Source organism: Crocodylus porosus, unplaced genomic scaffold, assembly GCF_001723895.1.
Source record: "Crocodylus porosus isolate Cpor-Errol unplaced genomic scaffold, CroPor_comp1, whole genome shotgun sequence".
NCBI lineage: Eukaryota > Metazoa > Chordata > Crocodylia > Crocodylidae > Crocodylus > Crocodylus porosus.
The window spans coordinates 14,240,212-14,265,989 of NW_017728951.1; positions in this window are offsets into that span (position 1 = coordinate 14,240,212).

Sequence of the window (25,778 nt, forward strand, 5' to 3'; positions counted from 1 at the left end):
GCAGGTAGCTATATATATGTGTGTGTGTATAATTATAGGGGAGGTGTGTGCATGTGTGTCTGAGTGCTCATGTGTAGGCCAAACTGGGACTTGTGTACTTAGGGGCTGATCCCAAGTCCAATTAATTCATTAGAAATTTTTTTTCTGTGTCAGAGTTTGAATGCAAAAACTTCCCTTGCACTTTTGCCTAAACCTACCTGCCCTGACTGTAAAATCTGAGCTTGATAAGAAAGAATTTGATGGTTGAATTCTTTGTCTATTTCCCCCCCTGTAAATGCATCAGGAACTTCTTAAGGGAATGCTTGTCATCTATTTTAATAAGGGCCGGATGGCATTTACTAAAAATCAAATTTCACGAGTGCGACGTATGAGCCTTTACCTCCCTGCTTGAAGATTGAAGCCGATCGACTTGGAAGGCTTTGACAGCACTCTGGTTAATCATTTGAGGGGGAGACTTTAGAGACTAAAGCTTTGCTGGGATCTTGAATTCAGTGACTAGATGGTTTGAAATCTGAGTTTTAGACAAGCTGAATGACTTTGCAGAATCGGGCCAGGCTGCATCCAGCACAGGACTTGGGTGGAGAACCATAAAGAATTAGGGCTGGAAGGGACTTCAGGAGCTCATCTAGTCTAATGCAACCTCCTGCTCAAAGAGGCTGCCCATCCCCAACTATATTGTCACTGGGGGGCAGGGGGTAAAGGGAGCACCAAATGATCTCTGTGCATGCCCAGTCAAAACTGGGGGCCCAGAGCTGCCCGAAGAGGCTCCACGGGGTTGTTGCACCTGTTGGCAGTCGCTCCCTTGGGCCTATGTCATGTCACTCATGTGCCATCTTGTGTCAACAGGGTGGCAACGAGCTGGCTATGCTGGTGGGTATTTTCCAGCCAGAGGTATCCTCAGGTGCTTGTTCAGGCAGGTCAGTGCGGACAGCGATGGCCACTGTGCTGTAGAGGTGGAGTCCACAAAAGGGAATGCACAGCTGTATGCAACAAGCCTGAAGTAGTGTTGGAGGATGACTGTGTACACCAAGTTCAATATCTCTGGGTATTGGGTGGTTTTACCTAGAATTAGTACATCTTACGTTCTTTTTTAAAAGAAAAAAAACTTTCTACTTAGTGCTGTGCACAATGCCAGGGCTATTTCAATATTTTTGCTTAAATAAAGTAGTCCTACAAAAATGTGATTGTTCAGGGATAAATATTTTGACAATGGCAAATGGTCTACCTGTGAAATATCTTCCTGAGTCTCACTGCAGTTTTTAAGGGTTTCATTCAGGGCCAAAGGAACAAAATCCTTCCTTTGTGCGGGGTCTTGAAAACCTGTGGGGTTTTCTGGTTTTGTTTGCATGTTTGTTTTTTCTCCCGTAGCAATTATAAAAGAGCTACAAACCAGGGGGAAGTTGCCCAAAGATCATTTGTGATATTGAAGTGAAGGGCAGTCGGGAGGAATCATAAGCCAGTGCAGGGTAGTTCGAGGGCAACTAAAGGAAGAAATCTGTAAGCCAGGTTGGAACGAATCTAAGGAGCGTATAGAGAAAACCACGTGGTCCATTTTGAGTTGCTGACTCAGGGACAAAGCAACAGAATTATCTGAGAGAGTCTGATTTCTTTATGACCTCTTTGGAGGCAAAAAACAGCATTCTGCATATGCTGGAGCTTGGGGAGACCATTAAGAATAGGGGTGCAGTGCAGATTATTAAAGAAAGGATGATGCCTGGATGGAATTGATACAGTATTGCAGAGCCAACCGTGCATGCTAAAATTCAAGACAGAAGTTTAGAAAATGATGCAATGAAATAAATGTTGCATTCTTTATCTTCTGAAACTTCAGGCTAGGTTCAGGTCATATTTTTGAGTTTTTCTCCAAAGCTATGAGGCCCATACCATGACTATGTTACTACTATACTTAGCAAGATTCTAACATAATCCAGACTCAGGACTGAGGTCTTAAATAAAACGTGAAAATCTTGGGACTTGCAATACAATGACAAGCACTGGCCACGCTCTGACTGATAGGTTTTAAGGTCAAGAAGAGATGATGCTAGTTTCGGCCAATCGTCTTAAATAAGACATGGCCCACTTAGATTTTTACACAGATGTAGCAGAGAAGATGGTTGGCAGAGCTGTATCTATATCCATATATATTTATTCCAGGGATGTAATAAAACTTGTTTTCTTGCAATTCCTCCCACCTGGAGCTGCTGCAGTTCACACTGGTCTTGCCTTTCCCTCCATGCAGAACCTCACCACTGTACAACTTGGCTAGACTGCAGCGCAGACACTTATCACTTTATTTTCTCCTATGAACAAGAAGTGGGAATGCCTCATCTGGTGAGCTGAACTCAGTTCTAAGTGCTAAAATGTTTACTGCTTTCAATCTGCCCAGAAGGATATCCAGAGCAAAAGTGATGATTGGCAGCATGCTGCTTGCTCACTGTAGCTTCCAACTTGCAGAGGTTTACAGCAAAACTCACACAGTATCTAAAACATTAGACTTTTAATTATATTAGGGGGATTGTTCCACAAGTCCTTCAGACAATTTTCTATTAACTTTTGACAACATCTCAGCAATTGAAATATGTTTAATGAGATTACAGCATTAGATTGAGGTCTAAGAATTTCTGATCAAATTCCAATTTCTCTAATTATCGCATTCCAGCACCCACTTAACTACATTCATAACAACAAATCATTTCTAGTCTTTAGTAGGGATCTGCACCCTACCTAGGCAGCAGATAATGGATAAATGCATATATGTTTACGTTGTTTTAGTAGGAAAATCCTTGTGCCATGGGTAATGAATTGAAGGTTAAGTGACAATTTTTCTTTACAACCACTCATGTCTTACAGTCTGTGAACTGAAAACTGGATTAACCTTTAATTACCCCCACCGATCTCTCAACCCTGAAATAACATTACCACTCCTACCAGTGTTATTTGCATATAACGTTTAATGAGAGAAACATCTGTTTGCATATTTGGTATCATTAATATTATGCAGATGAGCTGGATATTCACATTGCAATAGGCAATTGTGCTAACATCTCATTTTCTCTCTTATTTTTGGTCTTTCTTCTTCTTCCCACCAATTCAGCCTGCCTTGTATTAATTAGAACAAGAGCTGCCTGGTGCCAGTAGTCTTGCATATGTAATGCACAGCTGTTATGTGATCCGAATGGCAGCAAAGCCGTATTTCAATGAATTACAAAATACAAATAACTGGCTTTAGGCTGTTATACTCTACAGAACACACCTGTTGATATTTTTTGGCAACATGTCTTTCTAAGAACACATGCCAAAGGGGTTTAAGGAGAAAAGATTTATAAGTGAAAATGAAATGAAGTTTTTTTGTAAAAGGAAATAATTGTTTATGTCTATCTAGCAAAATGAAGGGCCCAATCCAACTCGCATTCACGTGATTGGGACTTAGGTTAGACCCTGATATTCTTTTGCTGTGCTTTCAGGATTCCTAAAATGTTAATTAGGAGCTAAAACTGAAGTTTTTATTCATGGCTGATCCACAGGCCACTGAGATTAATGGGAGGTTTGTGGCTGATTTTTAATGGGCTCTGGATCAGACCCTTAGGCTGTGAGAACTCCTACTGCCTTTTCTTGAGCAATGATTGTAGGATCTGGCCTTGAATTTGTTTAGCTTATGCTCTTATTCTTTTGATAGCCTCCATCAGGTGATGTTCCTAACTACTAAACATCTGAATGCATCTAAAAATCTGTATATGAGATATTGGGAACTGGGTTTTCAAGGGTAGTTCAATAGGTTATATAGATTTCACTTCTAGTTCAAATCCACCAAGCAACAGAAGTTGTTGCTATCTCCTGAGTGTTTGATGGCCTAGCTGAGATTTGTACTGACGGCTCAGATCAAGTGTGAACATCATCCTAGTGAAGTGGGCCCCGCAACTTCAAAATCACCACCAAAATTTGGAGTTTAACAAGGGGGCAAGTCTTGAACAAGGACTGAAAGTGTTGGGACTATTCTGCTATTTTCTGAAGTAGCCTGCAACAGTTCAAGGTAGGACGTATTTTCTGAAGCAAGGACCTCAGCGCATCTTTCACAAGAACTCAGACCCAGTAACTCTTCACCATTTCCTGCATGCATAGCTGCCAGCTTATCCTGTCTCATCTCATTACTTCACTTTTCTCCAGGGCCAGGTACAGACAGTGCACTTTTATTGGTATAAGTGATCAGTAACTGGTCTATACCCATAACAGAACAGAAGTTCGGCACACACAAATTGGTTTAAAAATGGCAGAACCTGGTCTAAGATCCTTTTACACCCCCTCCACCAAGGAGTGAGTGTGCATACTGTTTACTACCAGTCTCAACTCTACCAGTTACAGAAAGCTGTATAACTTAGATTGGTTCTGCTTTGGGCTTTTGGTATGTCTGTACCTAGCCCAGGTGGGTAAAGAACCATCATGCCAACATCAGGGATTATAGGAGGGCGTGACTATGTCTTCTTGGCTTCCAGGAAGACAGAAAGAAAGACGTTAAGTTTAGATTTAGGTATAATTTTCTCCCTATGCCCTGAATGGAGTTACACCTGAGATACAGTTGGTCCGTCCTTTGTTGGAAGAAAACTGAATGCATTATAGCTTCATGATGAACTGGACTAGATGGTCTCTTGAGGTCCCTTCCAGCCTTCTCTCTGTATGAACTATGCATAACTTGCTTTGTTTGCTTCATGCGCAGGGATGTTTTTAATACTTTGAATAACGGTGCTCCAACATCAACATCACAAGCAAAACGCTCTGAGCTGTTTAATGCCACTTAATACCAAACAAAAATAGACCTGTTTTCCGATTCTCTAGCCATGACTGCTTCCCACAGTGTGTGCGTTTCTCCATCAGTGGGGACCTCTCTGCAAGTAACACTGAAGTTCTTCGTGCGGGAGCTGCCCATCAAAGCCTGGAGTCTCAGCCAGGTGTCAATCAAAAGTTCACATGCTCTGCCATCTTAATGTCAAACCTCCACCTAGGACATGCCTAAGCTTAAAGTGCATCACAAAGCGACTTCTGGTATTGAGGCAATTGATAAGCCCAAAATGTAAATCATTCCCCAGTACTTCAAGGAGGAGTTAAATCAGTTCCATAAAGGCACAGGGATATCATAAAGATACCAGAAAAATCAGGACAGTTTCCTATCTGGATACCCTTAGCTTGATGTAAAGGTGCTTGTGTCTCCAACTGAAACATCCTCATACTGGTAAATTTACAGAAACAATCTGCTGAGCAAAACATAACGTTTACACTAGGGCACTGCATCCATTTCAGTAGGTCACTTTCTCTACTGATATAATTAAATAAGAACAAGCTGGGTTTGCAAACAATACTTTGTCAGTATTTTTCCTTTTCATAATTCATCTCGGGTTTTTGGTTTTTTATTTTTCATCATCAGTGTTACAAATGAGTAATGAGCCCCATTTTTATTTCACTTTCATATTTTTTATGTGAGATCATGGTTTTTTTGTCTTGAGATGAGTGATCAATCATCTAAGATGTTATGATGCAGCCTGTTTGTGAGAACACAGGCTCTTCTAAGAACAGATGTTACGATATAAAGGTTGTGCTCCTGAAAAAGTCAAGAAACCTACATGTCTCATATAATGTATATATTATGTATGTATATGTATATACACATATATGTGTATATATGTATATATGTATGTATGTATGTACATTTAAGGCAGTTCTTTCATCACTTGTGCATATACCAGATTCTTAAAAGTCAAGTCCAGAATGCATGCCACAAGGATATTATTGACTAGCTTCTGAACTCATGATTTCAGACTGAAGTGTATAAGCTAGTGGTTCTCAAACTTTTTACACTCAGGGCGCTCCTTGATAGAGTTGAGCTACCCCTTGGACAGTGCCAGCTTAGTTTTTACTTCTTTTTTTCCCCTGCAGAAAAATAATAGACCATGTTTTTTCTGTCGCAAGGAGCTCAACAAGACCACAGCTATGGAGCTCTATTTGAAATCTCCGGGTTTATCTTGTGAATCATGTTTGGAAATCTATCAGTGAAAACAACATGTGGCAACCTTGAAAGGAGCTCATGGTACCCCAGGGTGCCATGGCACCCTGCTTGAGAATCACTGGCATTGCTGGCATTGACTGTACTGATGGAAATCCAACTTTAAGTCATCTACCGCTTTCACTTCTGTAACTCCTTTCATCTTGGGAGCTCTTATAGAGGAAGAGTGGCATCTCAGTTGAGCAGAGGCAAAAGCAAAGGTGCAGATAGGTCAGAAAACTTTATCAAGCTCGTAAGAAATAGATAACAGAACTGGAAATAGACTTTCGATAATCTCCGGTTATGTATCTCCTATCCTTTTGGCATGTGTCCTTGAACAGGTTCTGAATCGCAGGAATTGTTTCATAAAATAGGTCTGGGCATATTATGTCAAACTTTGCTTATATGTGATGTCATTTACAAATTTCTGCAGATGGCCACAATTACTTGCAACCTAGATTTTCAATGCTATATTAGCAGTTAAGGACGCTGCAAAATAACCAGTGTCTTTGTACCAGAAAAACTTATTATGGTCATGGGTGGGGGGAACCAGGGAAGCCCTCTCTATTTCTCATGCTCCCTATCCGTTCCAGGACTTTGACTTTTCCTAGGTATGGATTTTTGCTAACGCTGCAGGGTGTAAAACACCTTAGCATCTGGACTGCAGTACGAGTTTGTAGTAGAGCTGATCGGGAAGATTTTGTGCCCCTCCTCCCCGCAGTGAACACTTGAACACTTTCAGTGACATTGTATTAAACAAATAGCACTGGCTTCACCATTCCCACTGAAAAAAAAAAAACCCAGCAAAATTCTCGCTGACTTCATGAAGGGCAAAGTTAGCTGAATGCTGCATGCTTTTGAAAATCATACCAGAAATATGTGACAATGATAGCTCTCCTTGGAAGAAAAAAAACTTGAGTTAAGATGCTGTGCTTCTCTGTGACCTACATTCCTGTAGCATGGACACTGCCCACATTTCTGCATTCTGATACAAACCAGATCATTTTAAATCATTGAAACACTTTGCCCGTATTTTTTCCTTTCAGGTTGTCATTCAGCTCTCTGTTGACAAAGTTTACGAAAACACTAGAGCAGGATACACACTTTGCCGTTACTAAGTTGTTTAAAAATCACTTAGAAGAGATTGTCGGACGACTGTCAGTGTTTTCCTGAGTTTAAATGCAAGCCTGTTTGTTCTTAAATCCTGCTCTTAAGGGTAATATATTATAATGTAATTATAAATACATCTCTAGCCTTCTTTCTGAAATGAAAATTAAGCTTGTCATATCTCAACAACATAAATATTTGGCATTTAAAAGAGACTCCTAGTCTAATGCAAGGACATTTTTATACCTCAGTAATAAATTAACATTTCAAAAGTACTTTACCCTGCTGAGATGGATCATTCTACTAATATGGGTAACACCATGGACTCCAATAATTAGTGTAAATTGCCTTTGAATAATACAGAGCTGGGAACAACTTTCAGTGCTTAATGCCCCTTGCAGTACATGATGAAGAGTCCTTAATGGGGCTTGGAAAAACAAGTAATACCTATAAATCAAAGAAGAAAAGCCGTTTTTGATGCATTTGTCTGAGAGTGTGAGTTTTAAACCAAATTGTTAACACTCCTCCCTGCTGAGGGTCATGGATTAGCTAGGGTGGGAGTTTCTTATAGAATCTTTCACACTAACCAGGAGAGGTAGGGGGTTTCGAATACAAGTGTTTTCTTAACCCTAATCCTTGCCTCCCTGACCAGTACAGCTCTGAATTTCTCTCTAATTAGGTGAAGAATTAGTAGGTGGATAAATGTGTTAGTGGATGAGGATGAAGTGATTAACTTACCCCAGACTATGATAGTGAGTTCAAGGCGCTACTGAATTCATTTCGTGTCTAATAACTTTCCCCCTTTTCTAGTGGCACTACAGCTGTGTACTTGAAAGCAGCTAGAATTTATATCTCTGTAATCTTAGAGCCGTATAGTCTATTGCCTCCTTCTCTTCCCTTTATCTCCTATGTTTAAGAAGCAGCTCACTATATTTCCCAATGTTCCCCTTCACGTTGCTGTAACTATTTCAGAACCTGAACAAGCTCAGAGCCTCATCGAGACAGATTACTGTTCCAGTAACACTGTGTGTTTAAGGAAAGCAATGGATTTCCACCCCCCCAAAATAATGGGATTCGAATTTCCTTAAAATATTTGCTGGCTGCACTTAAAAAAAAAAAAAATGTGCTCCGGTGTTCTTGGCCTCACAATCATTGCTCAGCTTCTGATGCGTGTGTGATGTTTCTGCACATTATAGAGGCAATGTGGTTGAACAGCCAGACTATGCTCTGCGACTGCACCGTTTTTTGCCGATGACGAACACGGTATAGCCGGGGGTGAAGATGAGAATGGATTCACCTCAGGGGAAGGGCAGTGTTTCAGTTGCAGATTCCCCTTAGCAGGTGGTACCAAGGGAAGGCCGTGCACCTTCTCTTGGCATCTCATTAGGAGCCCCTGCCCTTGCCAGAAGACCCCAATGTCAGTGCATCTCCTCATTCTCGGGGTCACAAAATAGCCTCAATTATCACCATCCTTTTTTTTTTTGCTGGCACTGATTTATCCCTTTCTCCACTGCAGTTACATTTTCCAGGTATTGTTACACTCCACCCTGTGCTGATTCCAGCAGAGGCCTGCTCAGACCTGAGAATCATCTTGAACCCAGAAAGCAAAACCTGCTATCTACAAAATGGGCATAGGCCCGGCAGTGAAAGTGCAGACTCCCACGCTGACTCACTGACTTGATTCAACTTTGATCTGAGAGGCATCCATTTGGCAGCAAAAAGGCAATTCATTTCCTACGCTCAAGTTTTGGGGTGTCCAGTAAGCTTATGAGGACTGCTGTCTGAGTGCAGCCGTCGCAGTTTGCAGATCAGCTTGCATGGTTAAGTCATTGCTCTGTATATATCCAGTGACTCGGACAAGTAACACATTTAAAGAAAAGCGTTTTTCAATACAGTGCAGAGTTGATTTTATCCTTGTCTAAATTGCTTCTTCTAGTGAATCTCAAATGTCTCATCTGATACTTGAGAAGAACACGTATTTGCTGACTCTGCCATTTAATACGGGACAGAAATCTTGTTTAGTAGAAAGTAGTTTCGTGGTCGTTGGGGCATGGAAAGTTCACTGAGCCTAGTGAGTAGATGTTTCTTGATGAAAAGCCATGTAATGTTTATATAGGCATTGCACAGTCCACCCAGGGTTGTCTTCTACAATGAGAATCCAGTTGTGCATCTCCAGATCTCTTAATTGCAGTGAGTGCCTCCCTGGCTGAAACAATATCCAGGATATGTCAAAACAGGGAATAGAACTGAGAAATTTCTGTACTCCGCAAGACTACTCTTTGCTCATGGCTCCGGGCCCACTCTGGTATTTTAGTAGGCAGAAACATATGGCTAAGTATCTAGGTAGTGAAACTAGAAGTGACACATTTGGGAAGTAAATTCTTTGTTTTGATGCATTCGTGGCTGTGATTTGCAAATGGGACTGCAACACTTGTGAGCACTGAATCTGGGTAATTACAGAAGCTATAAGATTCCAAGACGCAGCTCACTGAAATGTGTATAAAATGCCTATTTTTAGGCAACGGCTTACAAGGCTCAACATGCTCGATAACTGAAAAATACTTACGGTGCCATGTTTGCCCTCTAGAGGGCCCGGCACCTAGATTTACATCCCTGGAATAGTTTTCACCTTCTACTGAAGAGCAGTCCTCTGCATACTTAGTTACATTACATATTGTGCATGGTATCCTTCTGCATTTGCCAAAATTATCTTTTCCCTTGATTGTATCAAGCTTTGCTTTGTAAACTACAAACAGGTCTAGTCCAACTTATTTTACTTGAACAAACCACATGTCACAGATAGACCATGGAGGGAGGAAATTGATGACACGTCGTTCTGTTACTTAACTGGAGTTTAAAAATGAACGGGTCTTTATTACTACATTGCGTGCCATCATGTAAGGACATTAACATTACACTGTACGACAGACTATTACTTTGTTTTCATTACTAACTAGCCCGACTTCTAAAACTGTCTTATATATTTAAATGGACAAGGATGCAAATTATACTTCAAAACTATTAAAGCCAATGGCATATATTATAATATGCTGTGAAAAGGAGATAGCTTAGGACAGTAACTCTTAAGCTTAAATGAGTTTCTACTACAAGGAACCACTGCTCAAAGTATATATATTTTAAATTAAATTTCTTTATTACAAGTTACTTAGACTTATATGTTTGCTACTTTATATCCTTTTTGAAAAAGGAATTGTACAAAGCTTTACAAAATAATCGGATGCTCAATAAGCATTACAAATTGAAAATCAGAAATTATACCAGTGTTTTTCAGGTTCTCAAGTTACATACGTGTATTAGATAGCCTCATTAGTCATTTTGTGGCAGTGCGATATTTGAAAACAGAATTCCATTACGGTATTTATGGTCAAAATCTGATACAATCAAATAATAGGTTTCCCAGTAGAAATGTCTATGTGCCATGCAGTAAACTTGATAATTGTAAGAATATATTTAATGCAGTAGAACAGAATACCGAACCAGGAGATTAACATTTCTGTTATATAATTACAAGTTCAAGGAGTTCAGCTTCTTATCATACCACAGTAAGTATAGAAAGTAGAAGTGATCCTCTTTAATTTGTAATTATTTAACTGAAATATAATGTCTCCCAGTCTTATTCTAACTCTTCTACATTGAAGACATTGGTATGCAGAAACCATGCACTAAGGAATAGTACACTATCAGAGTAGGACATGTTTGATTATTCTTTAAAACCAACTAAGAGAAGTTAATCTCATTGAACTTCTTTTTATTCAACAAAAGAGTTAGATGTTTCCAAGTCTAATGTGACTATAATGTTCATTAAATGGACTTCTTTACACCTTTAAATGGATTAACTGTACATATTCACGGTCTAATTATTATACACGTCGTTCACAAATCATAGATCTAATTCGGAGAATTGTAAAGAGCTATGTTTGTAAGTATTACAAAGAAGACGCAGCAAAAACTGAGTGATTTTCATCTGGGTCACTTAAAAGAGCAAACATTGATCACAGAAGAATAGCAATATATGTACTTTCACTTAAGTTTTTTATTTAACTTCTTTAGCATAATATTCTACTTGTGAGAGTTTAGCGGCTCGCCACAGTGGCATCTGGACTCCCACATTTGTCCATAACCTATATGATCCTTTGGCAAGATAGTACCCCTGCAATTGGCCTATTAATTACTTGAAAATGATTGCAGTCATTCTGATAAAGAATGATTTATAAGTTTACTTAGTATGGTCTGGGACCTTGTGGGATTACTCTGATTTAGACTGTTGCCTCTGCCCAGGTCTCCTTATCTAAAGATACGAAAGACCTAAGGGACTCAGGACCAGTTTTTAAAGATATTTAGGCGCTTAGCTCACATTGAAATCAATTGAGCACCTTTTAAAAAAATCCAGCCCTAGGGTTTCAGCTGGGTATAAATCAACATAATTCCAGCAAAGTCAATGGTGTTAGGCCAATTTGCATGACTGAAGGTCTGAGTGATGAGCTCTAAACGAGGCTTCCATATTTATTATGGAAAACAAAAGTTTTTCACTGAGTCTGAAGAAATTCCAGTGTATGCAACATACATCAAAGATAAGATGTTGGCAGTTTGGATCAAAGAAACAGGATTTTTGCCCTAAATTAGGCTGGATTTTATCTGTGGGAGACCCTAAGACCTCAAAGTTGTATTTAAAGGCCTTGTCAAGAAGACCTCAAGGTCTGTTACAACAGAAACTATAAATATTACACAAGATATGATACATGAGAGATCTACTTGACTTCCGGTTCCTACAGGTTTGAATCCCAACCAGGCAAATTTAACCCTTCCTACTCCTGATGGGGACCACCAGATAGTGCTATGGTCTTTTGGAGGTCGGTTTATTAATATACATTGATCACAGAAGCACTGGGCTTTTTATTAGATGAGCAATTATTCTTTCCAGATGTTTCTATGGTCTGTTCAACACTACATACCTTTGTTGGCAGAACTTGGGCCCTGCCAGCAAAATAATGAGTGCGTTTACATCCGGAGGTCTTTTATGGTGGTGACAGAGCCCCACTCTTTCTATCAGCAGGGTAACTTCAGCTGTCCAACCAGCAGAAGTTAGAAGAGGAAGGCACTGGACCAGGTTGCCCACGGGTGTTGCAGAATCTCCTTCACTGACGGCTTTCAAGCGGAGGCTGGAGAAGCATTGGGCAGGTATAATTTAGGGACATGATTTTGCATTCATGCAGAGGGTTGGACTACATGAATTGTGAGGTCCCTTCCAACCCTGTGATTCTAGATTGTATGATAATTTTGCCTGTGTCTTCTGCCATCTACTGTGGTCCCTTGCCCTTGCTGGCACGGCTGCTCTGATGGAGCTACACAGAAGTTGTGGCTGGGGTATGCACTGGCTATGAACCGTGGGGAAAACATGTCTTCAAAAGCTTTAACATTTGTCAAAAAATGTTGACCAAAACATAAATTTTCATTTGAATCTGAAGTGTTCAGAGGAGGAACACGAACGTTTCCCGCCAATCAGTAAGGGTGTTTCCCTTCTAATGATAAAACCAGTTTAGTGTAGACACAGTCATACTTAAAGAAAAAGAAATGTCTTGCCCGTTGCTTTAGTGGGTTCCATTATGAACTATTAGCAGATTGCAAACACACGATGAGTGAAAAAGGTCAATATAACCAAATGTATGGTGGAAATGTTCAAAGTTTTCGACAACTTTATAGCCCAAATAGGGGCACAAAACGTGACATATTCAGAATGGTATGGCGAACCCCAAGAGTTATGCCTGAAGGAAGTCTAGTGTGTGATGAGATTATTTTCCTTTTAAGTGGAAGGATGTTCTTGTAAAATGCAGATTGGGTCTTGAAAGTTTTGAGCACAGTTCCTAACACGTCTATAGACTTTCACTGTGATGCTGGAGAGATTACTTCATCTCTCCCTGAGTCACTTCTCGCTCTCTGGAAAATGCTGACAACATTTTCTTTTCCCACCTCTTCCTCTGTCATGTCTTACTAGCCTGGAGATCTGATCTTGTGTCTGGGACTGAGTCCATGTGTTTAGGGAATGCCTAGCACAATGGGGCTCTGATTTCATTGGATCTCCTAAGTACTATGAAACACCAATAATAACAAATAACACTTCCCTTAATTCTGCATTTCTGACATGTAAAGTGAGAAATTGGGAAATAGGTTTCAAAATGAATCCTATCACTCGAAATGAGGGACTTTCAGATGTTTGTAGAATAGTGGCTTATCCTTCACAAGTGCAGACCATGACGGCTACAGCTGAATGACTAAAAGGGATCATTATTTTAGACAAAAAACTAATGATCAGAAATGAGGCTTTGTGGCTTCTTGCTTTGTGAAACTACCTGCTTCTCTCCCATGTAAAGGCATTTTGGTTCATCACAAATAGCTACATTCAGGTTTCCCAGCTCCTTTGAGCAAAATCCAGATATTTGCATGTTTTCCGTAGACATTTGAAAGAAATATTTGCTCTGCTTTATATGTGAGTCTCCGTCTTCAAAGTGTCAGTGGCAGGTACGTTAGGCACTATGAAAACCAGGTGTTCACCCACAATTATTTACATATTGGAAGACATGATTACTGTAACATCCGCTGTAGCAATTTGACAGTGATTTACTCACAAGGGCATTTTTCTCCTTCCACTGCCAGCTGCTCTCTTCTTGTGGAGGCTGAGTTTCTCAAACTCCTGGGGCCCACCATACAGCTCTTGATCTGTTAACCGATTCTTTGGAGGCCAGGCTCTGGGTTTTCTCTGTGAACCGCCATCTCTAAACCTAGGCGAAGGACTAGGTAGCCTGTGGTGCTTGCACGAGGTTTTTCTCATAGGGCTCTGAAGAAGTTTGTAACTTCAAATGCCCATCAGGATCTCCTTACAGTCATGCTGTAAGGATTTGTCCACACACAGGACACCAGTCTAGTTAGTGCTTCAATCGCTGGCATGGGTGCTTTTATATGCAGGTCTAGCTAATACTGGAATATCCACCTTTCTATCAGTATACCAGTTTCCCTGCTAGAGGTTGTACCACTTTACCTAGAGTGGCATAAAATCAGATTCCTTATCCAAATTGGTACAGAAGCTTTATGTTAATCCATAGATCTGTGAGGAGCAGTTCCCCGGTGGGTAGATGTACTATATTGTTACCACATCCTGAGATTAAAAGCTGTACAAAGACCAAAAAAGTTGACATTTTGATGCTTCAATTAGGGAATTCCATTAGCTACCTGTACGATCCTATAGATGAATGGTGCATGGGGTAGGATGGGAGTTTGTGCAATGGGTTTTATTTGGCATGTGCAGGGCATGAGAAAGCCAGAGGTCATTTATAAATGCTCTCATTTTTGTCCTGTTACTTACTCTGCTTCATTCTGTACAACCTCTGGGGGATGTGGCTTTTTGCCTGGCTATGAAAAGAAGGGGATCAGTCAAATATAAGGTGGTTGTGATGAGCCCACACCTGTAAGGTACTATGTGAGTCTGAGTGCTCACCAGGAGAGTACGAGTTATGCACTGATCCAACTGAGCAGTGACATCAAAGCAACAGGAATTTGTGTGTGAGCATGTGAGGTACATGGGGACCAGTGGCCTTCTGACCAGAGGAGAGAAAGCTAGGAAAACTGCATGACCCCCAGTGTCTCCTGCTGCCAGTGAAGATGTCCTTTTGCAATTATGGATGAAGAGGTCCACCATGCTCTTTAAGTCACCCTCCTCCATGGCCAACTCTTACCTGAGTTACCCGTGGGAGAAACTCCCATGTTGGCAGGTTTATGGTCAAGAAGCAGAAGCTGGAAGAAAGCAGAGCTGGAGTGGCTCAGCCACTTTGGGTTACTATGGATTGTAAGGAAAAATAACCTTTTCAGCAAAACTGAAAAGTCCTCAGGGAATTTAATTAAACCTTGTTAATATCTTTCCTGTTTTTGTCAAGAGAAGGACATTTAAGTTTTCTCAGCTGTCAGAGGAACTTTTCATTTTTGCATTTTTGTGGGGAAAACTTGTCTTCAGAAGCTTTAACATTTGTCCAAACATGTTGACCAAAACATACATTTTCATTTGGATCTGAAATGTTCAGAGGAGGAAAAGTAATCTTTCCCAGCAATCGATAAGGGGATTTCTAGACCACACCCCCAGCACTTCGAGGAAGAGATGGTTTGAAGCACCTGCTGCCCACCTGCTCCTGTTTGCATGTGCCAGAAGCGTGGTAGCAGAGGTACTCCGACCATATCCTCTGATTTCTACCCACCAGAGATGGAGAGGAGCTACAGAAATGACCTGGAGAGGCTCTACTGTCCCATTCCCAGGTGTGGTGTACGCAGGTGAGAGCGGATGGCTAGAACACACCTGGGAACATCCTTCCCCTAGAGCACTTAGAGCATGTCTATAAATGCATCCCAGATGAATCACACCCTGCAGTTCGACTTCAGCAGACTCTTTTCTTCATTTTTTTTTTTTATCATCAGACACCTCCTCTGAGCTACCCGGATCCCTTCAAGTTGTCATGAACTCTGAAGTCACTGAGGGAGAGGGTCCTGTCACTGTCTGAGGACATACTTTGATCAGGTTGTGGAAGATGTCCAGGAGATTTTTTTGCTGTACGTACTTCCTCTGTGTATCATCGTGCATGGAAAATCTTAATCCAGGCTAAAGGAGAGTGGATTTAAGACTGAATGGGAGTGCTTAACTGGTCTCTAACCTCAAAGAAGTTACTAAGCAAAGAAAGATAACTTTTCATCTGTGCCTGCACTGCACAAAAATACTCGAATCCCACCTCACTTCTGCTACCTATCGGCACGGATAAACTGCCTGCCAAGCCAGTGAACCAAGCCTGTGCTGATGATCAGAACCTGGCTCCAGTTCTCAAACTGCCAACTCTTAAATAACTCAGATACTGCATTTGTAACTGAGCTCAACAGAGATGTCAATTCAATTAATATTACATTAGCCTACCCACAAGACTATGCTAGCACAAAGCTGATGTTCAGAGTCAAGTCTAGGCTTGTTGTCTGCTACCTGACAAGCCTGGGGAAAAAAAAAAAAGATTAATACTAAATACAAGGTAATTTAATTAACTCTTCTGTTCCCAGAAGGCATATCCAAGCACTTTGGATCCGTGGAAGTGTCTAGCAATCAAAATGGGTATTTTATATTACGTGATCTGCATTTTCGGAAGTAGCCAGGTATTTTGACACCCATGGTTTTTGGGGGCATAGCCTCATACACTCAAAAATCACCAGCCACTTCTGATGTTTTTAGCTTTTACATGCATCTTTGGACATTTGTTCTAAGGCAGGGGTGTCAAAGATATGGCCTATGGATTGGATCTGGGTCATGGGGCCCCATTATCCAGCCTCCAGTGCCTGCCCCAGCCAGTTTGGGCCAGGACCCATGTTACACCATGCAGCTCCACCCCACCCCTAGCTGCTAGGTCCTGGACCAGTCAGAGCAGGTGTCTGCCACAAATGGCATGCATCTACTGTAAAAGTGTAAAAGTGAACAACAAATCCCACATGATTGTAGAAGAAAACTTGAAAACATTGAATTTTATTCACTTAAAATCCAGAAAGCAAACAAAACATTCTAAGTGTTTTTAAATCTCATTCATTTTAAACTAATGTCATGATTTGGGGGGCATTGAGGCTGACATACTTTTTAAATATTGTATATTGATAATGGAGTGAGGATGAAACTGGTATTAAGTACAAATAGACTCAACTGAGAGCCTGAATCCTTCTGAATGTCGGTAGTTTAGATCAAATGATGTCTGGATCCAAGCACATTTTTGTTCTTGCTCTGCAAACCTCATTGCCAGGTTTCCACAAAACAAAGTTCTGGCTAGGCTATCTTTAACAAAAAAACCTGGCTAGAGACAGGGTTTTACTCCTCCATTTTCTGTGTCGCACCAGATGACCTTCCACCTGGTGTCGGACACCATGCAGCTTTACAGTCAGTCTGTGGCGGTAGTGGGTGCAGGTATGGCAAGTGCAGTCATGATGATAAATGTTTCCTAGTTTATTTGTCTCAAGAACTTTCAGAAATTACACCTGCTCTTCAAGGAGGGAACTTGCCATTCAAGATAGGAAATTCCCTGAAGGTAAGGCAGGTTTTGAAAGCCTCAGGTGAATAGTATTTGGTAAATAGTATTTTCTCACCTTCTGGATTTTTAGAACAAAGTGATGGACATTCCTAAGATGCATTGAACGTAAGGTCCATATATATTGAACAGTAAGGGTACATTTGAACAAGGAGGCTTATCTATGTACTAATTAATTAATTTTTGCGTGGTGCTTTGAAAAGCGTGACACTACTGGCAAGCACTATTCTTAAGTTCTCTCATGCAATTTTAAACATTTTGCTTTCTTTGTTAATGACTCTTTTTTTTTTTTATTGAGCCTGCAGCCACAGATATTCTAGTGACCTATGGCTGCTTTAAACTAGGGTAAGGCTCCATTTCAGCTTTGCATAACTGGGCTTCTTTGTATATGACTAACTTGTAGAGGTTTCTTGGGATGTATTTCAGCTGGACTTCAAACACGTGCTTGGACACTTCTGTAAATTCCTTCAGGCTCCTACATGCTCCTTCAGGTGTTTAAAATCCTGCTACCTGGGCCCCTTCTCTGTCTGGAGAGCTGAAAAAGGTGAAGCTAACTCAGTCGTGTTCAACCCTACCACCTAGAAATCTATCGGTGAGTTTGACTTGTACACACACACATACCTATTGGTGTGTCCTCCTGTACTGTGCCAGTAGTGTCTGGTACTTGCTTCTCATGCTAAAGTGAGAGGGCTACGGCCAGGACATCTCCTACAGACTATACATCTTCCAAATGTATACAGAACATAGTCCTAAACAGATCAATTGAACTCTAGTAGTAGCAGTATGAAGCAATATAATTATGCTCCCATTCAATGGTGCTACTTAATATTTGTCTGCAGTATCCCATGTGTGATGCTGTACACAAAGATTGAGGACACACAGAGATATTCTCCAGTTGATGACATGGCCCAGACAGTTTTAAAATAGCAGAGAGAATTTTTGCAGAACTCCTCGGAGTTGGAGCTCTAGCTACTTCCCCTGGTCCAGTCTAAGAAAAGGGTAGGAGTCTGTTATAGACCTGGTGTACGTAAGGCAATAGAGTGACACATGGGCTCATTCTCCACTGGGATGACATTTGTTTTAGGCCTTCCACCATGGTGGAAGTTAGAACAGGTCCCTGGTGCTCACATTTCAACCAGTTCAAGAAGGACAAAGGGAAGAGCTACAAATGACTCTCAGCCCGCGTCCCTCTTCACCATAGCTTAGAGACAGCAGTGAGAGTCAAGGCTCAGGGTGATTGTTCTGATGACTTGAAACCTATGGGGTGACCCTAGGGTATAAGACAAAATGAGACCTGTTAGCGCATAGAGCTTCAAGAGAATGAAAATTGTTCTTTTTTTCCCTCTCTTTCTCTTTTTAACTGTATTCAACATATGTTGATTTTTTGGGGGGAATACTTACAACATTTAGGTTGGGACTGAACAGCACTAGATGCTGTTCATAAGCTCCTGGCCCTGAAGGTCTGCAAGCTACACAGATGTTGAGAGGAAGTATTCTCCCCTTGTTATAGCCAAGGCATAGAGCATATAAGGGACTTACTCAAGGTCTGTGCCAGAGCCAGGGAAGGAACTCCTATCCCCTCAAGGCCTTGGTACAAAGCTTTGGCCAAAAGATCTCCTTTCCTGTAATGCTTCTGAGATACCTGTTTGTGGTTTAAGCAAAAACCTACCCACTACCAGGGACCCTCAGCTTAAAGCAGCGTTCTCTTTCCTGTGTGACATGGAAGTGCTAGATCAGCATTTCCCAAACCCCAAATGGGGTTGCAACATCAGCAGATGGGGTGGCGGTGGGGAGCCGGGCTCCATGCAGCTGCTGGTTCCTGGGGGGCAGCCGGGGTTCAGGCGCTGCTGGGGTGGAGGGTGCAGGGGGCTGTGGGCCCTGGCTCTGGGGCACCTGGGGAGAGTGAGGGGGGGCTGTGGATTGGGAGTGAGGGGCACCAGCAGGGCCAGGGGGCTGTGAGTTGGGAGTGCGGGGCCATGCTGAGGAAGTGGGGTCATAAATGGGATCATGCTGAGGAAAGAGTTTGGAAGCACTGTGCTAAATAAGGGGACACACACAGCAGATGCTTGCTGACTGACTTAAACTTCAGCTATCTGAGGTCCTTGTTAAACATCAGGTCAAAACAGCCTATGGAAATGATGCAACACGTTAATTTGCAGCCAGGAAATTGGTGGTGCTGGTGGAGCACAACGTGATTTATGGTGCACTTAACTTGAGTCATGAATCCAGTTCTTACGGAAATCAGCTCCACCTCATGACCAGCAAGGCAAACAGGGATTTGCTCCTTTGGAGCAACCAGCATCAAGAGAAGGAAAGGGGTACAATCTCCAAGTAGGATCTTGACCAGTCATTAAGTGAAACGGCACAGTTGTCATTGGGACATGGTTTCTTTTGGTCTTGCTCCCTTGTGCGTAAGCAGATGATTAGTGTCACTCTCACCTACTGCCCTGATGCTGAAGAAGCAATGGAATAGCAAAGGGGATAGTAGCAGAGGACTTAAAAAGGAATTTTATGACTCTCATATGTTTTGGTTCATTAAGGTAACCCTAGATTCAAGAAGTGAACGGGTCAATGAAAACAAATTGCAGCTCATTCTAAAAACAGAAAGATTAAGACACAGGAAGGTATGGGCCTTGATTGCCGAGCTGAGGCAATCCATAAGCAGTTTGGGTGGGTTTTATAGTTGTTGGAGAGAAGAAATAGGCTAGCTCAAAAACACAATACTTTGTAGCCTCTTTACTCTTGCAGGCAAAGTTCTTAATTACAGATGACACTAAATGTCGCACTGCCAAAATACCTTCTGCATGCAACAGGTTAAAAACAAAAACCCTACAAAACCCATATGCACTTTATAGTTTCCCTTCTTAATCCTGCCCTCCGCCAGCCCCCCTATTCTCATTTGGTATGAATTAAAAGTGAATGGATTTTGACTGTAAATAAAAATGCAAGGCAAGGTGGACAAAAACCTAGGCAGGGAAGTTTGGGGGGAAGAAATGAATGCTTCTAATGAGAGGAGAATAACAAACCTGAGCTTACTCGCAATAGATTCCCGATCATTCCTGCAGCAAAGGAAGCACCCTTTCTTTGTGATGAGTGACAATCCCAGGCTGGTAGGTGCCCGGTTTTTTCAGAGGAAAAAAAAACTAATTTGTAAACAATCAACATTTTAACAAGCTACAAACAGCTGTCTTGACTTCTAGCAGATTTACCGATGCTTGAGTGGCTAAAAATCACAATGTTTTTCCAAAACCTACTTCATTAATTTGTGGTCTGGTATTCATTAGGACAACAAGCCTCAGGGGGCTACTTATAGCTCGGCTTCCCCTACAATGACGCGAACCTAGGTTCTGCTGTTTTTAGTGTGGGTGCAGTACTGGGGAAGCACGGAGGTATTTTCCCATCTTGGGGCTGTGTATTAGGGTCTAAAAAGAAACAATGACATTGAAAAGAAATCTGTTTGTTTTTCAAAAACAAGGGATCATTTATCACTCCTGCTTCTAGGACCTGTTGTCATTAAGTAGATTCTGCATTGATGCTTCCCTCTCGCCCACCTGGGAAATCAAGGAAAACAAGACGATACTTGTCCTGACCAAGAGAGAATTTACGGAATGGTTGAAATCTTCCCCGTAAGTGGTGGTAAGAACTATATATTGTACAATAAATACAAACTGGTCTGTGGAGTGGCAAAAAATAATGAAGTAATTAGGTGGACAATTACGAGCACCTGTGACACTGATTAGCACCAGCACATTTCAGACCTGTATTGGAGTGTGAGTACATGCATCTTAAAGCTACTGAACCTAGTCTATCAGGAACAGTATGACAAAAGTAGCATCCCCTTTTAAACTTTTCCTGTTAAGCTGATCTAGTAAAGCATGTGTTTAAGTGAGTGCACGTGAGCAGAAGTATGGCATACTTTGTTATTCCAGCCTGCTTTGAGCAAACACAAGTTTTCTAAATTAGATTCCCTCTTTCCAATCCATTAGGGTTAATGCAGTTTTAATTAGCACTTGATTTGCAGCCTGTGAGATACCATTTAACGTGCCTTTTAGAGATTCCAAACCAAAGTACTGCATGGCATTAAAGTAAATGAAATCTTTTTCCACAACCCTTTTGGTTTGGAGGGGATTTTTTTCCCCCCCCTTGCTTTTTACTTCAATAAAGATGATAAAAAAAAGAGGAAGCTGTGTGTGTTTTCCCTCCATGTAAGAGAAATGCAATGCAATATAGTCTACAACAACTTGGGAATCTTCATGCATGCATCAAAGTACTCTTGTGTAAGAGTACTAAGGCTTTGGCTTTTGTCCCCAGCTGTCAGCAGGTGCAATGCTCTGTCTTTCTATTAAAGGACTTTTACTGGAGGTGGGACTAGCCAAATCAGTAGTAGGAGGCTTGGCATTTGTGACCTCTCATTCCTTTTACTAGTTATGCAGTAATTATCAAGTTGGCAGTAGAGGGCAGGAGCTAGGCCTACTAGTCGCATCCTACTGTCCTCCTCAGGGCAAACCTACTGGCTGGAGATTCTGCGGTGAGCAAATGTCATTTTTCCTCTGTAGTTTTTTTCTTCTTGTGCCCTTATCACGGTAATATTCAGGCTCCTACAAAGAATAGTGACTGCATTAGTGATTCTAGTTTTTGCAAGTGCTGAGCCTGGCCCTGCATTCCTTCTGCACTCAACCCCTGAGGTCAGTGACCATCATACACGTGGGGTCTACAGAAGTGACTTTTTAAAACTCAAACACAGCGATCACTTTAAACACATCTCAGAGGAATGTTTGCTCTCTGGACTTTCATGCAGCTTACTTAAATCATGTGTTTCTTTCCCTAGATTAAAAGAAAAAAACAGTGTTTTGAGACAGAAGCCTAGAAAATGAATGCAAAGGTAAAAAATGCCATTTGAGTGCTGAGCTTCAGTCTAAAATTGTAAATTCCCTAATTAAGATGAAGTTTCATAGTTAACTTCCCACTGTAGTGCTCCCAAGCATTGTTGGGAGCCACTGATGTTACAGTACATGTAGTAGCAGAGGTGTAACAGGGTAGCTCTGTGCCCCGGGCAGTTTTGTCATCCCTCAGCTGTGGTGGCAGCTGTTTTTGTACCCTAGCCCCGAAGTGGTCCCCGGAGATGCCACCTTGGTCACCCTTCCTCAGTTGTACTGCTGTGTAATAGGGCCTCTTCTATTGGTCCTCATATCTTCTGTTCACATGAATAAAGATCCCTGTTAAGGATGCAGTATGTTTTGGGCACAAGAGTACTTTGAAGCAGGTGGAGGACTGAATTCTTTACTTTGGCTAGAAAGCAGTGGCCAACCTTAGAGTGAAGTTACTCATTGCACTTACACCATACTCAATTTTGCCATGTTAACCAGAGTTAAAGTCAGAACGTGCTGTGAGCAGTCGCATGTTAAAGGTTAATACTGTTTCTTGACTGCACGGCTCTGACTTGGTGCTAAGGGGTTGGTGAGCAGGGGCGTGGCTAGGAGCCATACCTGGACTCTCTCCCTGCTCTGGGGATAGGGAGTGGGGGTGGAGGGGCTGGGAGTATCCTGGGATGCTGCTTGTTTTATCCCTGTGGAGTAGACAGAAGTTACCCTAACATGAGCTAGGTAGTATGGCCCAGAATTCATCCTTGACATAACTTTGAGTTTTAATGTGTGGATGTTTATGTTTTAAGTGCCCTTAGTATAGTCTACGTGTAACATCCAACATCTCCATTCACCTTCTTTAGACTTTATTAAGGATTACACTAGAACTGGCTTTCCACAGTCTCCCTTGGTTCAGGGGATCTGTCCATGGGGATAGTTATGATAGTTGCACAACCTATTTGTAAGGGTAATGTTGGACAGTTGCAGGGAAATAAATGGTTTAGTCTGTGCGTCTGTTTTGACTGGTAACTTTATCTCCTTGCTAAACTAAGCATTTCAGGAAGCAGCAGCTAAGTGGGTGAAGAAATAATGACGGATGCAAAGTTGCTTTGGGAATGTGCAACATTAATAGTTGTAACATAAGCATTGGATCTCGTACTCCTCTGGAAGAAAAATAGCGAAAACACTGCAGCCCTGGTCTTGCTCGAGGTCTCTAATACTACTGCAAAGAGCTAACTGATGAACATAAGCACAGGGTAAATGAGTAAAGTGCCCAGTCTCTATTTGGACATGATGACTGAATTTCCTTTTCCTTCTGAGTAAGTCGAGGTACAAAGAGTTGCTGGGGTTGGAACGGTGTAAGACTTAAGGGAAGCAAACTACACTCCATCAAGAGAGGGCAAGGCAACCCAGAAGCCTCTCTGCAGTTCCTCTTCCAGGTCCAGTGCTAGGCTAGCATGTGGTCCCAATCCCTGCCTCTCACCGTAAGGAGTTTTGTGTCTGCTGTGATCTTAGACTCAGTGGCCTTGCTCATGCCCCTCCACAGAAGTCCGTGCCCCCTGCACCCATTGCTCTGGCCTGTGTGCAGCTGGCACAACGCCCAGCTCAGCAGCATGCAGAAGCGAAGACTCCCTCCTATTCTGCTACCACCCTTGCCCCATCCCCTTCCCCATCCTTGTGGTTCCAGTCTTCTCTAGTTTTTCCATATTTCCTATGTTCTCTGAGATCACCTTGACGCCAGCTATCCAATCCAGCCTTCGTTGAGCAAACAAAGCCCTTGGCTGCGGAAGGGCTGCAGGTCTGGCCCTTAAAACATTGATTTACATGCACACTACTAGCCAGAATGTGAAGCCTCTGTTTTTAGTAAGTAGTGATTTTATTTCGGTGCACACAGATGCCACTGCAACGACTTGGTTGGAGTTGCTCTTGATTTACATCAGACCCTTTGTGCTCTATCATCATCAGGTTTTAAACACCCCTGTCAGCTGAGGGGTCCTTCCAGACCAGTTACACACTATATCCCTTGGTCAAACCCAGTTCTATGCCTAGTACATGTGAAGCCATTTCCTCTGAGAGTTGAGGGCACGTATCACCTCGCAGGATCAGGCCCCCAGTGTTCATCAAAGCAGGGCTCTCTTGCATTTCAGTGGGAGTTTTGCCCAAGTACAGGCTGTATAGTTTGACTCTTTATACTTTCTCCATTCCTGTAGGATTCAGTTAATTTTCTGGAAGGGTTGTTTGGAAGAAAAATTATGTTCCTCTCCGCACTATTATTGCCACAGTTGGTACAGACACCCAGGCTCCTTTTTACATAAATCTTCCCCTTGCCGCTGTATTTAATTATCAGGGCTACAAACTTATTAAGCACTACCCAGCCTGGAGGGATTGCATTACAGTCGAAATGCTGTATGCTTTCACTGCCAGTGCTGCTCAGTTCAGGTGGCAGAAGATGCATATGTATAAGTGCATGTTACTGATCTCCAAGAAACTGCTGCTTAACAGCAGGGTGAATCCTAGCTCATTTGGCTATGGCATAACCAAAGCAACTGCTGTAGGAGGCTGAGAAGGTTGACCGTGGAGCCTGCCGTGGAGGGTCCCCGTGTGCACCCACAAGTGGGGATTTGGATGCATGCTGCATCCATGACTGCATCAGTCCCACTGGTATGCTCTCATTTAGAGCTGTAAGTGGTTGCTACTGCCTGATTAAAGCAGTGGGGGATTCAGAGTGGAATAATGCCTAGCCTGTGGGGAAAATTCGTGCCACCCCAGTCCGCCTGCAGTGGTCACCCGTCGGGCCTGGCATTTGGTGCAGTACTGGACTGGAGAAGGTGGACTGGGCTCCCCTTGCTGCTTGCTGCCTGAATGCCTGCACTCTCCCTCACAGCCACTAGATGGTATTTGACATCCACTTCTGTTGGCTTCACTTAAAAAAAAAAAGGCTTTCCAGGTCAAAACAACCCTGAGCATTTCTCCTTGATCCTAACCAAACTTTCCCAGACTTGTTATTAAGTTTGACCATATTACAAGCACAATATGCAGGTGAACAAAACTTTTGTTTTGCTCACAAAACCAAAATAAGCCTACCTGATGGGATGGGGGCATAGGGGGGTTCAACGGTTGTTGCTCTCGATCAGCTGAGCTGCCCTAGGGATAGCAGTGGAAGCGCTCAGGTGAAGCAGAGAAACTCATGAGCCTGCTTTTAGCCTGGCGGGTAGCATGCGGGACACTTTCAGAACTGGCCGTTTGTTTAATCTAACACCAAAAGCCGAGTCCTGCCTCGAACTGGCCACCCACTGTCGGAAGAAAGTCTACATAGCGACTACTGAGGTCTGGTGGCGAGACAAATGCAGTGGAGCATATGCAGGCACTTAAGGGTCCAAGTGAAATGAATGCAGATTTTGCCAGTAACTTTAATATTTCCAGATTCAAGCCCTGCTATTGGAACTAGGTTTTATCAAGTTCCTAGGGTGTGTTTGGGACACTTACTAAGGGGGCTGATATTGAGATGGGAAACTGCAGCTCTCCGAATTGGGCCCTGTGTGCATAAGAGTGCTGGTCTTCCATAAGCGCTTTGACTTTTTGGCGAATATTGAAAAAGATGGACGGGACTCTGCCTTAAGGTGTCTAGCTCTGATCTCACCAGCTTTAATTGAGTAGTTAGTTGAATCT